The 14,396-nt window shown below is 37.3% G+C and overlaps 1 long non-coding RNA gene across 8 annotated transcripts in view; it reads right to left on the minus strand.

Moving 5' to 3' along the window:
- The window catches only part of LOC106009481 (uncharacterized), a 227,400-nt gene that overhangs the window by 162,883 nt on the left and 50,121 nt on the right, over positions 1–14,396 (minus strand). For all 8 annotated transcript variants that reach the window (XR_015442515.1, XR_015442514.1, XR_015442526.1 and 5 more), the window contains exon 2: positions 1,964–2,106. This is a non-coding gene — a long non-coding RNA (uncharacterized LOC106009481). The remainder of the gene's footprint in view (positions 1–1,963; positions 2,107–14,396) is intronic.

Here is a 14,396-nt window from a genome sequence, read left to right on the forward strand (position 1 = left end):
GACAGTACACTAAGTGAAACAAGCCAAACCAAAAAGCACAAATACTGTATGATTCCATCTATACGTGGCAACTAGAGTAGTAAAATGCATAAAGATAGGGTGATTACCAGGAACTGGGGGAGCAATGGGGAGTTATTGCTAAATGAATACAGAATTTCACTTTGACATTTTGAGATGATAAAAGAGTTCTAGAACTAGGCAGTACTGACAGTTACACAACAACGTCAGCTTAATGCCCCTCCACCCACACTTAAAAATGGTTAAAATGATAAATTTTGTGATGTTATATATATATGTTGCAACGCCACAATAAAGAATTTTAATAGCAAATCTGAGGATGAAAACGAAGAGAAGAAAAGTCTATATTTCAGTTATTTGGAAGCAACCTTTCCATTTTTAGCCCACTGCTCATCGCCACGTAGATACGGCCTCTGGGTAAATGTTACTGATGAGCACAGCAGGCTCTCTAACAGGTTTCTGTAAGGGCTTTTCTACAATTAATTATTGTTGAGAACCTGGAAAGATGTTCTAAGTTGAACCGAAGATTATGTGGCTTCTTAGGCTCAGAACCTACTTTACAGAACAAAAGCAGGGTCTCAGAAACTTAGCTGCTCCAATCTCTTTCCTGTATTTGGCTGTCATTACCCCCACTGAGCAGTCAGACTTTACTGTAGTCTTTTCCATAATTCATTTCGGGTACAAAAGGTTGCATACATTTATCTGGGTTTCTTCTGCTGGTATGAAACGCCAGCAAATCTATACACTTCAGAAATAGGCTCAACGTTAAATGTAATGGTTTTCTTCCTACATGTAAAAATACTGGCCTCAAAACAGATATGACTTTACTAAGAGGGGAAATGTTTTCCAATTAGATACGTTCTCAAACAGGATGAAAGGCTTGGATTTTCCTCAATTTCTTAAGGAGTTCCCCGTACAAATTTGAAAGTCAGTGTAAGTTAACCTACTCTTTATAAAAGTATCTTCTTATGGGCCAGGGATTTAGCTCAGTGGTTCCAACACCTGCCACGCAAGTGCAAGGTCAATCTCCAGTACCAAAAAAAAAAAAAAAAAATTATCTTCTTATAGCTATTTAAAGAAGTAATTTGAGCCCGAGATGTAGCTCAGTGCTGCTGTGCCTGCATGGCAAATGCAAGGTGAAGTTTGATCCTGGTACCTAGTGTCAATACCACTGTACATGCTCTCAAGCCAGGCTCCATTTCAATCTTGTGTCCTCCACCTGGAAAAGTTATTTAATCTTCCTATGGCTGATTTTTTATAGCTATAATGAAAGATCTATCTACTTATAGCTAAATGGATGCACATTGAGGCGATACTCTTAAGTGAAATAAACAGGACATACATGTGTAAATAGCGAATAGTTTCTCTAGTGTGAGAAACTGGAAGTGTAAATAAGGACTGAAAAGTAGAATAGATAACATGAAATAGGAAGAAAAGGGGCAAAGGGGAAGGAGAAATGGGAGGGGTAGGGGAAAGGAAAGAAGGGAATGGAATTAATATGAGAAAATGAAAAAATGGAAACAAAATCTTTGTAAATAGGGAGGGATGGAGGGGTTGAAGGGAGGGAAGGGGAATGGGGAAAAAATAAGAACCAAGAGAGATTATGTTAAGGTGCAAGTTTCCAATGATGAATGTCATCATATTGTATACCTGAAATGTACCAATAAAATTAATTTTTTAAAAAAAGAAACATAGAGGAGGGAGTCTAGTTATAGTTCATCATTATGCCCTTGTATTCATCTTTCCCTTAGTCTTTAGTCAAAATGAGTATCTAATGCTCAATTTTCAGGCAAGTATACTTGAAAGCAAGCGGAATCTTCTGGTACCCTCCCTCAGCTAACAAACAGATTGCCATCTCGTCAGATTAGATCAGTAACAACCATCACAGCTTTGGGAGATTTGTGGTTTGCCCTTTTCTGGGATAAAGTAACATCATCAGACTTACCTATTTGGTAAGGACTTTCCCTGCTCATGAAGCAGGACCCTGATGCCATCCCTCTGACCTTCTCCAGCTATCCTCATGTTCCCTGTTCTCCACAGGCTGTAGGTGTAGTCCTTGGTGTACTCTCTTCCTCCTCTGTGGACACCCTGTGTAAAATAATGTTTATGAAGCATTCAAGATCACCGTATCATGTGGGTTCCACCAAAGCTGTTTCTCAGCAAGTTGGGTTCAGATTCTCATTTGCAAATGTCAACCCCCTTGGAAGCTCTTCTAGAGAAAACAAAACAAGAAAATAAAACACTCCAAAACAACAGACTTTGAGGTAAAATTGAAGAAATCTAATGAGAATATTTTCACACATATATCATACATTGATTTTTGTCGTCATTGTTGTTGTTTTGATTGAACACATGACCTTGTGCTTGTGAGGCAGGCGTGGTGCCACTGAGCTAAATCCTAGCCCCACACATTGTTTTAATTGTGATGCTAAGTTTTACAATTCTATTAGTAGAGTACTCCTTACAGGAGCATAATGTACTTGCTTTTCTAAGCAAGGGAGAAGAGCTAATAAAAAAGTTGTTTTCACCTAGTGGCAATAGCACTGTACCTGCTCTCAAGCCAGGCTCCATTTCATTCTTGTGTCCTCTACTTGGAAAAGTTATTTAACCTTCTTGTGGCTGATGTTTTTATAGCTATAATAAAAGATATATCTACTTATTGTGGTTATTAAAAAGGAACAAGGGAATGAACAGATCTTAAGAAGTTAGAACTGCACCTGGCTCATGGTAAGCATGAAACAAACATTGCCACTATTTTTACTGTTATATTTTTACACAAATTTCAATTTCTAAACACCTTTATGAGCTAGAATCTGTGCACAAGTTGGGAACACCTATAAATTCCTTTGACAGTGACATGTTGAAATTTATTGAGTAGAACAATAGATTGTTCTCTTCATATAGAGTTAGTAAATAGTAAGAAATTAGTTTGATTTCAAAAGCTAGGATTTTGATACCAGACATCTCTGGAGGCCAAAGCATGAAATTAACTTTCACGGGATTATGTGTAGTATTCCCCCCTGGAAATATTGAGAAAAGAACAACTAATTATTTTTTCTGGATGACTTAAATTTTCCCAACTTAAAGGCAGACTATTAAGTGAATCTTAAGAAATCCCTGTTAGTCCTCTTATTCATAAGGACTACTGATACTGGTGACAAAGGTAATATGTCAATTTCTTAAGATATCTCTATAACCTTTCCTATTTGAGATTCCATGAAGACTTGATTTGAGCTTACCTTACTCTCTACCTGATATGATTTTTTTCAGGGAGTGGAAGAATGGATAACATTTCAATGAAGAAATGACTGGTGTTTTCCAGGGCCTCTTGTAGTTAACAGAATGCCATTATAGTGATCTAGGGCCAGGCTTTCTATAGCTAGATGGCAGGGAGAAAAAGACCACTGTAGTATGCTACCTTAATCATTATATAGGAATAAATTCTGTGAGTGCTAACAGACCCTCCTCCCAACCCGCTGGTCTCAAAGGTAAGACTCTGCATGAACTCCATTCAAAGAAGAAATGAAACAAGGGCAACGTATGTCACAGTGCTGGTAATCTAGTGCACACATCCTTCCATGACTCTGCTGTGCCACACCTGGGAGCGTCAAAGAGCAGTATTCACTTGTATCCTTTTCTGTTAAATATCCAATGCTTGGTTTGACAGCAAACCATACGGAAGGAACTTGACAAGTGGAAGTTTTACCCCAGAGCTATTCTTGGTTCGTCTGCCTTCCTTCAATTATCAGATGGGGATAAGGATACACTTGGCTTTACACCAGTCCGATCAGATACAGTCATTTGGGGTTCAGAAAGTAACATATGGGCCAGTCTCTGCCATGCCATTTCAGTAATTCCTGAAGAATGTTAACAAAACAACAGCTAGCAAAAGCAAGCTTTTATGCTTCTATCATCCAGGCTCCCATGTGTTTAGGAACATTTTCTCTGATAACACTGAAAATCAGCAAATTGCAGCTCAGTTGCCAGAAACCATTACCCTCTTTTAATCTGAGAACCTCTCTAAATTTTAAAGGTGTTTTCTGCATCCATGAGAAAAAAAAAACCTTCCCTATCCCTAATATATCATGTATTCAGTAGAAACTATTTGCCCAGTTCTATAAAAGATATCATATCCTTCTGTATTACCTATGGGGTTCCCAGCCCACAACACATCTGGCTGCATAGCTAGAAGCTGTCACCTGAGATTTGTCTGCAGCTGGAGGTAGGCCAAATAGAAAACCTTTCCAATCAAGACTGTTAGTCGGGGCCTACAACATCTCCCTGAGAACACTGACACAGGTGATACTTGACCATTCTGGTGACAGCACTAAGGAGATACGATACAGAAAAACAAACCCAAGAATTCCAGAAATTCCAAGAGATTCAGAACACCTGCCTAATCACCGCCTGACAGTCACAGCCCCGAGCCTCTTCCTTGGGCCCTGTCTTGGACCTTCAGTGGCCCATGTCCCTGAGAACCACCCCACAATGCACAGGGCAGAGCTACATTAAACTTCTATGGAGATCCAGAGTGTAAAACTCTGAACATTCCAGCCCCCATTTTCCCCCCTTTTAAATTTCCAGAACAATAAGAAGTGCTGCTCAGGGAGCCAATCCCACCACCCAAGGAGGAGGCTCCCAGGCCACCATAGCACCACTCCCAGTAAAGAGATGGTGAACCACCCGAGTGCCAACAGCAACCCCTCCCTCATCAAAATGAGAAGACATGTAAACAAGTCTCAAAACCAGACTTCCAGATCACCTACAGTAATCCCAAAGAGAAATGAAATGAAACAATCTGATACTCAACCACCTGGACTCCCTGAACTGGCAACCAAAGAGATCTGGAAAAAATGAAATCAGAAATAATTTCTCAGATAACAGCAGAGATTGTGCCCATAGTGCAAGACATGATTAATAAATCTAAAGAGGACACAGATAAAAAAATTAGAGGAGCTGAGGAACATGATGGAATCCCAACACAGAAAACAAATGGAATCTATAAAACAGATACAAACAGATTTAGAGGAGATTAAAAACTCCATTAAAAGTCTATGCAGCAGGATGAGCCAATCTGAGAAAAGAATTTCAGATATAGAAGATAAGATTGCAATTAATGACCAGGAAAAGAAAATTTCTTTAAAATTGTAAGGAACCACAAGAAATCAGTCCAGAAGCTGCTAGGTGATGCAAAGAAGAATAACATAAGACTGATTGGAGTCAATGAAGAAAGAGGACAGAGTGCAGATGACATAAAAAAAAACTGTTCACAGAAGTGATGGCAGAAAACTTCCCAAGGACGGGAAAAGAACTTGACATACAGATAAGTGAGGCATATAGGACTCCAGCTAGCCTTGATCAAAAAAGTCTACACACAGGCATATAATAGTTAGGATTCCAGAAACCCAACAGAAGAACAAAATTCTACAAGCAGTGAGAGAAAAGAAACAAATCATATACAAAGGAAAGCCCATCAGAATCACAGCAGACTTCTCAATGCAAACCCTCAAGCCAAGAAGAGCTTGGAGTGATGTATTCCAAGCCCTAAGGGAAAACAGCCTCCAACCCAGATGGATGTACCCTGCAAAACTATCTTTCAAGATTGATGGAGAATTAAGATACTTTCATGACAAAGAGCACCTTAGGAACTTCATTAATACCAAACCAACACTCCAAAAAATTTTAGACAATATCCTAGGAAAAGACAATGAGGATCACAACCCCAGGAAACCCAGCAGAATGAATCCATTGGGCATGACAAGAAATTAAATGCAAAGGTGGAGAATCCGACAAAGTCAAGATAATGATAAGTCAGTACATATCAGTTATAACCATCAATGTTAATGGTCTCAATTCACCTTTCAAAAGAAACAGACTGGCAGAATGGGTCAAGAAGAAAGATCCAACATTATGCTGCATCCAAGAAACACACTTAATTCAAAAAGAAACTCATAGACCGAAAGTTAAAGGGTGGAAAACAATACTCCATGTGACAGGAACCCGAAAAAAGGCAGGAGTAGCTATCCTCTTTGCAGAGCAAGTGGGTTTCAAACCAAAATCTGAAACACTTCTGGTCCCAAGAATTTCAGAAAAGGGGTAGTCAACTTGTATGTACAAATCTATTGTGAACATGTGTTTTCATTCCTCTAAAGTAAAAACTTAAGAACAGAACTGTTGGTTCTTAATAATAATACAAGTAATTTCTATATTATTTTCCAAAATGATTTTATCATTTTATGTTCACATTAGCAGTATTCAAAAGTTCTAAGTGGTTCACACCTAAGCTGACATCTGTTCTTTTAAAACTTTTAACTTCATCTCCCTAATGAGTGTATAATATGATCTTGTTATTGTACTGATTAGTATTTTTCTGATTCTAGTGTTGCACGCCTTTCCTTGTGCTGTACTGGCTATTTATCATCTTCTTGTGTCTACTTTTTAATTGGGTTGTTTATTACTGAGCTGTAAGAGTTCTTTATATATTCTGGCCATAGGTTAAATATATTATAAATATGGTCTGTTTAAGGGCTACTTTTCATTTTTTTAATGATGTCATTTAAAGTTCTAAATTTTGATGGAATCTCATTTATCAATTTTTTTCTTTTATACGTAAGGTTTTTTGTATCCTAGGAAATTCTTGCCTACCCTAAATTCATGAACATTTTCCCTTATAATGTCTTCTTAAAGTTTTATAGTTTTACTCTTTCATATTTAGGTTCATAGATCCTTTCAAGTTACCTTTATGTATGGAAATAAAGGGTTGAGGTTAATTTCTTACATACAGATAACAGGTGTTCTAATACCATTTGCTGAAAACACTATCTTTTCCTCTGCTCTTGAGTTGAGTTTATGTTCTATGAAATGTTAATGTTAAATAATCTTTCAAAACTCAGTGGACCATATATGTGTGGTTCTATTTCCAGATTTTCTGTTTTAATCCAATGATCTATATGTCTTTCCTTATGCCAGCACTGCCTGGATTACTGTAGCTTTAGAGGAAGTCTTTAAATTAGGTAATAAGGGCCGGAGATTTAGCTCAGTGGCTCTGACGCCTGCCTCGCAAGTGTAAGGTCCTGAGTTCGATCCCCAGTACCAAAAAAAAAAAAAAAAATAGGTAATAAATGTCTTCCAACAATCTTTTTTTTTCTTTTTACTTTTCTAAGTCCTTTGTACTCCTACATAACTCTTAAATTTCAATATCTAATTCTTCATTTATACCAAGTATACATAGACCTGAATTTTTATATATACCTTGTGTTTTCTTAATCCTGCTAAATTCAAATACAAGTTCTAGCGGCTCCTAAAGATTTCTTAGTATTTTCTCTGTAGATGATCATTTCATCCATATAAAGATTTTATTTACACCTTGCCAATCCTATGCTAATTGTTTCTTTTTATTGCCAGACTATTTTGGTTTGGGCCTATGTTTCAATGGTTAATGGACAGATGAAGAGTATGCATATCTGCCCTTGTTCCCCACCTTAGGGAGAAAGCTTTGTAACTTTTCCACTCATATAAGGCATTTTTCTGAAGTATAGAGTACATGTCTCATCCACTGAGAAGTTTCTGTTCTACTTCTAGTCTCCTGATAGCTTTTACCATGAACACCTGTAGAAATTAGGCCAATACTTTTTCTCCAACTAGTGACAGGATCATATGGCTTTTTCCTTTCCTCTGTTAAAATGATGACTTTTGGAGGTGGATCTTCCAATGCTGAACCAACACTGCCATCCCTATAATAAAACCACTTTCTACATACTGCCAGATCTGACTTCTAATAGTTTGTTCTATTAAACAAATTTCTATCTATGTTCATACTTTTTTCTTCTATTATCTTTATCCAGTTTTGGTATTAGCACAATGTTGATTTCCTAAAATGAGGGGAGAAGTGTTCCTTCTTTGTTCTGCTTTAAATGTTTGATATAATTCATCAGGTAAAATGTATATGAGCCTGTTGTCATATGGGTAGGTTTTCAAGCTAGGAATATACTGTCTTGAGTAGGTGCTATTCAAGTTTTATATTTCCTCCAGAGTTAGTTTCATTAATTTATCTTCCAAGGTACTTCTTAGAAGTTGTCAAATTTATTTCAAAAAAGATTTTTGTAATATGCTTTCTATATCCTTTTAAATTCTGCAAAATCTGTGGTAATGTCTCCTAGATCTTGATATTGTAATTTTAAAAATGTATAATTGACATCGTGTAACAGGAAGAAAAGGTCTAAAGGAGCAGGGGAAGTGGGAGGGGTAGGGGAAAGGAAAAAAGGGAAAAGAAAAAATATGAGAAAAGGAAAAAGATGGAAACAAAGTCTTGCAAATAGGGAAGGGTGGACAGGGTGAAGGGAGGGCAGGGGAAGGGGAAAAAATAAGAATCAAGATACTCATGTAATGGTACAAGAGCCAATGATATGTAACTGTATTTTATACCTAAAATGTACCAATAAACTTAATGGGAGGGGAAAAATGGGGAGTAGATTTTTTTTTCTTTTAAGAAATATATTTTTAAATTTAAACAATATCATGCACACCCAGGAATCCAAAAAAGAAGTGCTGCTCAGGGTATTATTTCAGATTGTCTCTCTGCCCTCTCTCTCTCCCCCAAGTCGCAATCACTGGGGGTCTCTGGGCTCGGAGTGCTAACCTGTTACCTCGGAGATGGTTTTTTTAGGAGGCAATGGGTTTCAGAGGGCCTGCCTTTGCTGCAGACCTTGGCAACCTTGAGTTGCTGAATGCTCCTTTCAGGAACGTGAGCCTTTCACTGCCATCTAGACATGCCCACAGGCATAAACATTTTTTCATGAAGAAAACCTGGGAAGACACATGGCATCAATAAACTTCTTGAATGACAAACAGAGCCATCCCAGATGTCGGGACAGCTATATCAATCAGGGTTGATGTAGCCTGTGTCCATCTCCAATGGCACTGCTTCCAGACAGGTCAAATTAAATGTTCAATTTATATATTCTTCAGCTTTATCAGGCAAATGCATGAATTAGGTTGGGAAAAAGGTATGCAGAAATATGTAGAGGGAGGGAGGAAGAAGTTATCACCATAAAATGAAAGAACACTGAATTTGACTTAGTAATAACACGCTACCTCAAATTGCTAAGGAGAGTCTATTCATTCCTCACTAGCATTTTTCCAGGTGGAAACCCAGAGCAGGATTCTTTTCCTTGGCTGGGTGAAATAAGACTGGCACTCACCCCATTCAAAAGCATTTTAATGTTCTTCAGAAGCAAACATTACAGATGAAATTCTTAACATATTTGTAAGAACACAGACTTTGTCCTTGACAGGGGTGGCAAGGAAAAAGATGTAACAAGGGCTCCATTATGGTTTCCTATAAACAAAGCTGCTATGAGCTTGAATATCAGTCATAAACAGTTTTACACTTAACTCAACATGGCTACTTTTTTACTTGTATGTTGTTCCACTGTGGTGTGAAACAATGTAATTATTTATTAGTTTGTCAAATAGGATATCTTTTACATGTCGATATCATGTTCACCCACAGACACAGCAACAAGTAAAATAAACAATTCTAGTAACACTTAAAATTATATAACCAAAATAAAATTGCTCCCATGAACCAAGATTTTTTTATACTAAGAGATGAAGGGAGAGAAATCTTAGGCAAAAAAAAAATGACAATATTCCTGTTATGACAGAAAAGGACAACATAAGAATAAGAGAAAAAACTATGGCAGGGGCTGAGCAAGTATCAGTTTTCCTAATTTTGCCACCTGTCAAAAAGAAGTCTACTAAAAGTCCTTATGGGCTGATGAAAGAACCAGGGAGATTGCCAGATACATTTTTCACAAAAATTATCCCTCCTAACACCCTTGCCACAATTACCAATGAATCTGCTCTGGTCTCAAACATAACCTGGGACAGGCTTGGGAAATACACAGCAACATGTCCTCTCTACCATAACAAAAAGTGACATTTTTCTCTTTCTTTGTTGACAAAGCTTTCCAGCTCAGTAAAACTCTTTGTTTCCTAAATATAAAAGTGCTCGTTTTCAACCTGTTTGATTGACCCTGGACTTTCTCCTCTTCATCCCCCTCTGCCTTTTGCCTTTAAAAGTTCAGCATGTCTCAAACAGTAACTGTTACATTCTGTCTAGCAAGCCTGGACTGAGGACAGTGATCTAACCTCTTGGAAAAAACATGGAGTTCACCCAAAAACCGAAAGAGACATTCTCTCGCCCCAGCTGCCAGCTCATCGGTTTCAAAGCCCTGAGACACACATCATGAACGGCCCTGGGCTCTAGCATGTAAGCTGGCAGTGCCAACTCAAACACAGAAAGCACTTGAGCAGGTACAAACATCAGCCATATGGCAGGCCAGGCCCAGAAGGCAGGCAGTGAGGTGGAAGCAGCCAGTTAGCCCCTGTCTGCGTCACTGTCCCACATGGAAAAAAAGTCAGACCGCAAATTCAGGAACTCAGAAAACTCAGATGAAGCGAACACAAAAATATCTTTCCCTTAAAAAGAGAAAGGTCTTGCTAGTGTGTACACAAACACAAACACAAACACACACACACACACACACCTTTGCAGCAGTAAGTCACCTATAAACATTTTGATTTGCTTGGAAGCAGCAAAATTGGCCTTTGATGGAATCTATGAAAGAGAAAACTATTTCTTTCTCTATGGAGGATTTTGCTCTTTTTTCTTAGAGTAGTCTCGGTATCCAACCCACCTTAAAGAGCCAACCACATGCTTGTAAACACTCTTGGCTTTCAACCTACTGGCATCCATTTCTGGTTTCTGCTTTCCACCCTGAGAGAGGCACTAATCTCGGTAATTCCAGATCAATATGCGATTGGACATTTGGAGGCCAAGAGGGTCCCCACCAGTGAGAGAAGGTCATCAAGTCTACCAGACATAAAGATGAGGAACTTCCTTTGGGACATCCTGCCTGCCCACTCAATTTTTAAAGCAAGAAAACCAAGCTCTACAGGTGCTACTCATTTACATAAGAAACAATTTTCAACAAGAAGGAAGTACATCCTATGTCCCTCAGATAATTTGTTGGCTAACAATATCACAGAATGTTATAATAACAATAACCCATAGACACATGAATAAACATTTTCCAGCCAAATTATAAATGACAGAATGGGATCTGATGGAATTTTAAAAACTATGAAAGGTCATTTAGAACCATTTTGATCCTTGGCCTCAATGGAGCGAAGTAGGAGAAACAAATTCTTGTAGTCAAATGGTGATCAACTTCTACTTTTCTAAGTTATCAAAATCCAAAGCTATACAAAGTACCACACAATAGGTTCCTTGGCTTCCATTTTAATTCTGTTTATTAATTTCGCAGTAAGTAATGATCCATAAATCTTTCTAGATAAAGTGACCTTTATGTTGGTTCTGTGTACTTCTGAATGACTTCTCAAATGTGGACGAAGCCAGGTGGCCCTTAAAAGGAATAGGCTTCTTATAATGAGATTCCCTTCACCCCCACTTATAGATAGACAGAGCTCATCAACTTTATAAAACTCTGGAAGAAAAGATTTTTCCATCTGCTTTATTTATAAGTTAAGAAAATTTCAAGCTCAATAGAATCACATATTTGATGTATCCTTGACTTAGTTATCCTGTAGATCTAGCTCTGAGGATGCCATAAATGGCATTGCAGTAAAATTAAATGTACTACACAAACTACATACTGTGTTTAATAGATACTCATTTTCTAGGAAGGGTCTGAGGACTGAAAAGAATACAATATTTTCTTGCTATTTTTACTCAACTCTCTCAGGCTCAAGTCATCTGAGATCATGGTGGGAATTTATATTTAGTGAGTCCACACTGTATCAGCTTACAAGCTTGTTGACACATGTCATATCTTTCAAGACTCATAAGAAACAACCCTAGTATTTTGTGTGTTACCTTCCCACTCACAGAGGTTAAGTATTGTTCTCAATGTAATGCTACTAAATGATGGAGGGAGATTCCCACCGGCTTATTCCAAGCTATGGGGGCCTTTCCAACATGCTGTGTCTAGTACCTTGCTACAGATTTTGATATACCCAATATAACACACCTGTATTAAATATATATAATTTGTACCTGTGTATAGTGTAAGAATTATCCACCAATGTGCTATCAGCTCTTTGTTACTGCAACAAAATATCTGATATAATTAACTCATAAAGAGTTTATAAACTAACAAAGAGTTTCTTTCCACTGAGTTCTGGAGTTTCCAGTCCACAGTTGGTTGGCCCTCTTGTTTTGCTACAAATGGAGAGAGTATTTAAAGATAATCTTCTTGAGTTTTTAAGGAAGTAAGCAAATGTATACCATTGCCTCATAGGAGTACAAATTGGCACCGACTTCCTGGAAGATAATCTGATAAAAGCTTTAAAACTCAAATAGAAAATGAATCAGTAAAGTAGCAGGATACAAAACCAACAGGCAAAAAAATCAGTACACCAATAATAAATTTGCTTAGAAAGATATTGTGACAGAATCTCATTCTCAATAACTGAAAAAAAAAGAAATAACCAAAGAAGTGAAGAACTCTACAAGAAAAGTTATGAGACATTGATCAAAGAAACTGAAGAAGACCCAAAATGATGGGAAGATGTTCACAAATTGGAAGAATTAGTATGGCTAAAATTTCCATGCTACCCAAAGTAATCTACAGATTGAAAATATCAATGACCTTACCCTAACCCTAACACCAAAAAAAAAAAAATCCTAAAATTCATACAAAACACCAAAACCTTGAATAGCCAAGCAACCTCGAGCCAAAAGAAAAAAAACCTAGAAGTATCACAGTACTAGATTTCCAGACTACTGCAGAGTCATAGTAACCAAAACAACATGGTATTGCCATTAAAAAAGGACACATAAACCAAGGAAACAGACTAGAAATCCAGAAGAAAATCTGCCCTTTTACGGTCAGTTTACTTTAAAGAAAGGTGCCAGAAACATACATTGGGTAAAAGACAGCCTCTTCAATAAATAGTGCTGGGAAAACTGGATATTCACATGCAGAAAAGTGAGACTTAGTTCCTGCCTCTCACTCTGTATAAAAATCAATTCAAGATAGATGGATCAGAGACCTAAATTTAGACCTCAAGCTCTGAAACTATTAGAAGAAAACATAGAGGAAACACTTCAAGGTACAGTAATGGCATTGGCAATGATTTTCTAGATAGGACCCAAAGTACAGAAACAAATGTAAAAATTGACAAGTGAGATTTTATCAAATCTACTGCACCTCAAAAGAAACCCATCAACAGAATGAACAGACAACCTACAGAAAGGGAGAAAACATTGGCCAATTATTAATATAACAGATGCTTAATGAGTGGAATATATCAAGAACTTTAAAAGTTAACAAAACAAGTAAACCAATTAAAAGATGAGCAAATATTCTAAATAGGCACTTCTCAAAATAAGAAATAAAAATGGTTCCCTCAAAATGAAGAAATGTTCAATATTCTTAAGTGTTAGGAAAATGAAAACTCCAATGAGATACCTTCTCACCCCACTTTAATGATTATTATATCAAAAGAAAAAAAGTAATGTGTTAGTGAGATGTGGAGAAAAAGGAATTCTTATACACTGTTGATGGTAATGTATTCAGATACCGCCACTGCAGAGAATAATATGGAGTTTTCCAAAAAAAAAGCCAAACAAACCTATCATATTATGATCCAGCTATTCCACTTCTGAGTATATATCCAAAGGGACACTCTTCACAACAGCTAAGATATGTGTTCATCAACAGATGAATGGATACAGAAAATGTGGTGTATATACATAACGGAGCATTCTTCAGCGATAAAGAAGAAGAAATCCTGTCATCTGCAGCAAAATGACTGGAACTGGAGGACATCATGTTAAGTGAAATAAGCCAGACACAAAAAGACAACTTCTACATGTTCTCTCTCATATGTGGAAACTAAAAAATGTCTACCTGAAAGAGAAAGACAGACATTCCTCATTTAATGATCAAGTTCAGACCTGTGGCCAGGTTGTTAAATAAATTGGTGGGTAAATGAGGAATTGCATGTATTGTGTATGTTACAATATTCAGAAGAAAGAAACGGCCAAAGGAAACTCCAACCTGATGACTTTGCTTTTATTTGCATAACTCTCACATACAGTACTGTAATGTATAACAGAATATAAAATTACAGTGCTTGTACTGTACAATCAACAAAAATTACAGTACTGTATAAACAAGGTGTACTATACAAATGGAAAGACATCGAGGCTCTAGAAACAAGATGTACAAAATTGTACCAGAAAAAAAAAGAGACAGTTCAGAAGTCTGAGCAGTGTATGGTTAAGTCCACACAGCACTCTTCAGCAGTAAGTCTGAACAGTGATTAAACAGGTAGGTTGTTAAACAGGG

Source organism: Heterocephalus glaber, unplaced genomic scaffold, assembly GCF_053883595.1.
Source record: "Heterocephalus glaber isolate CG9 unplaced genomic scaffold, H.glaber_assembly_v1.0 deba00001550, whole genome shotgun sequence".
Taxonomy (NCBI): Eukaryota; Metazoa; Chordata; class Mammalia; order Rodentia; family Bathyergidae; genus Heterocephalus; species Heterocephalus glaber.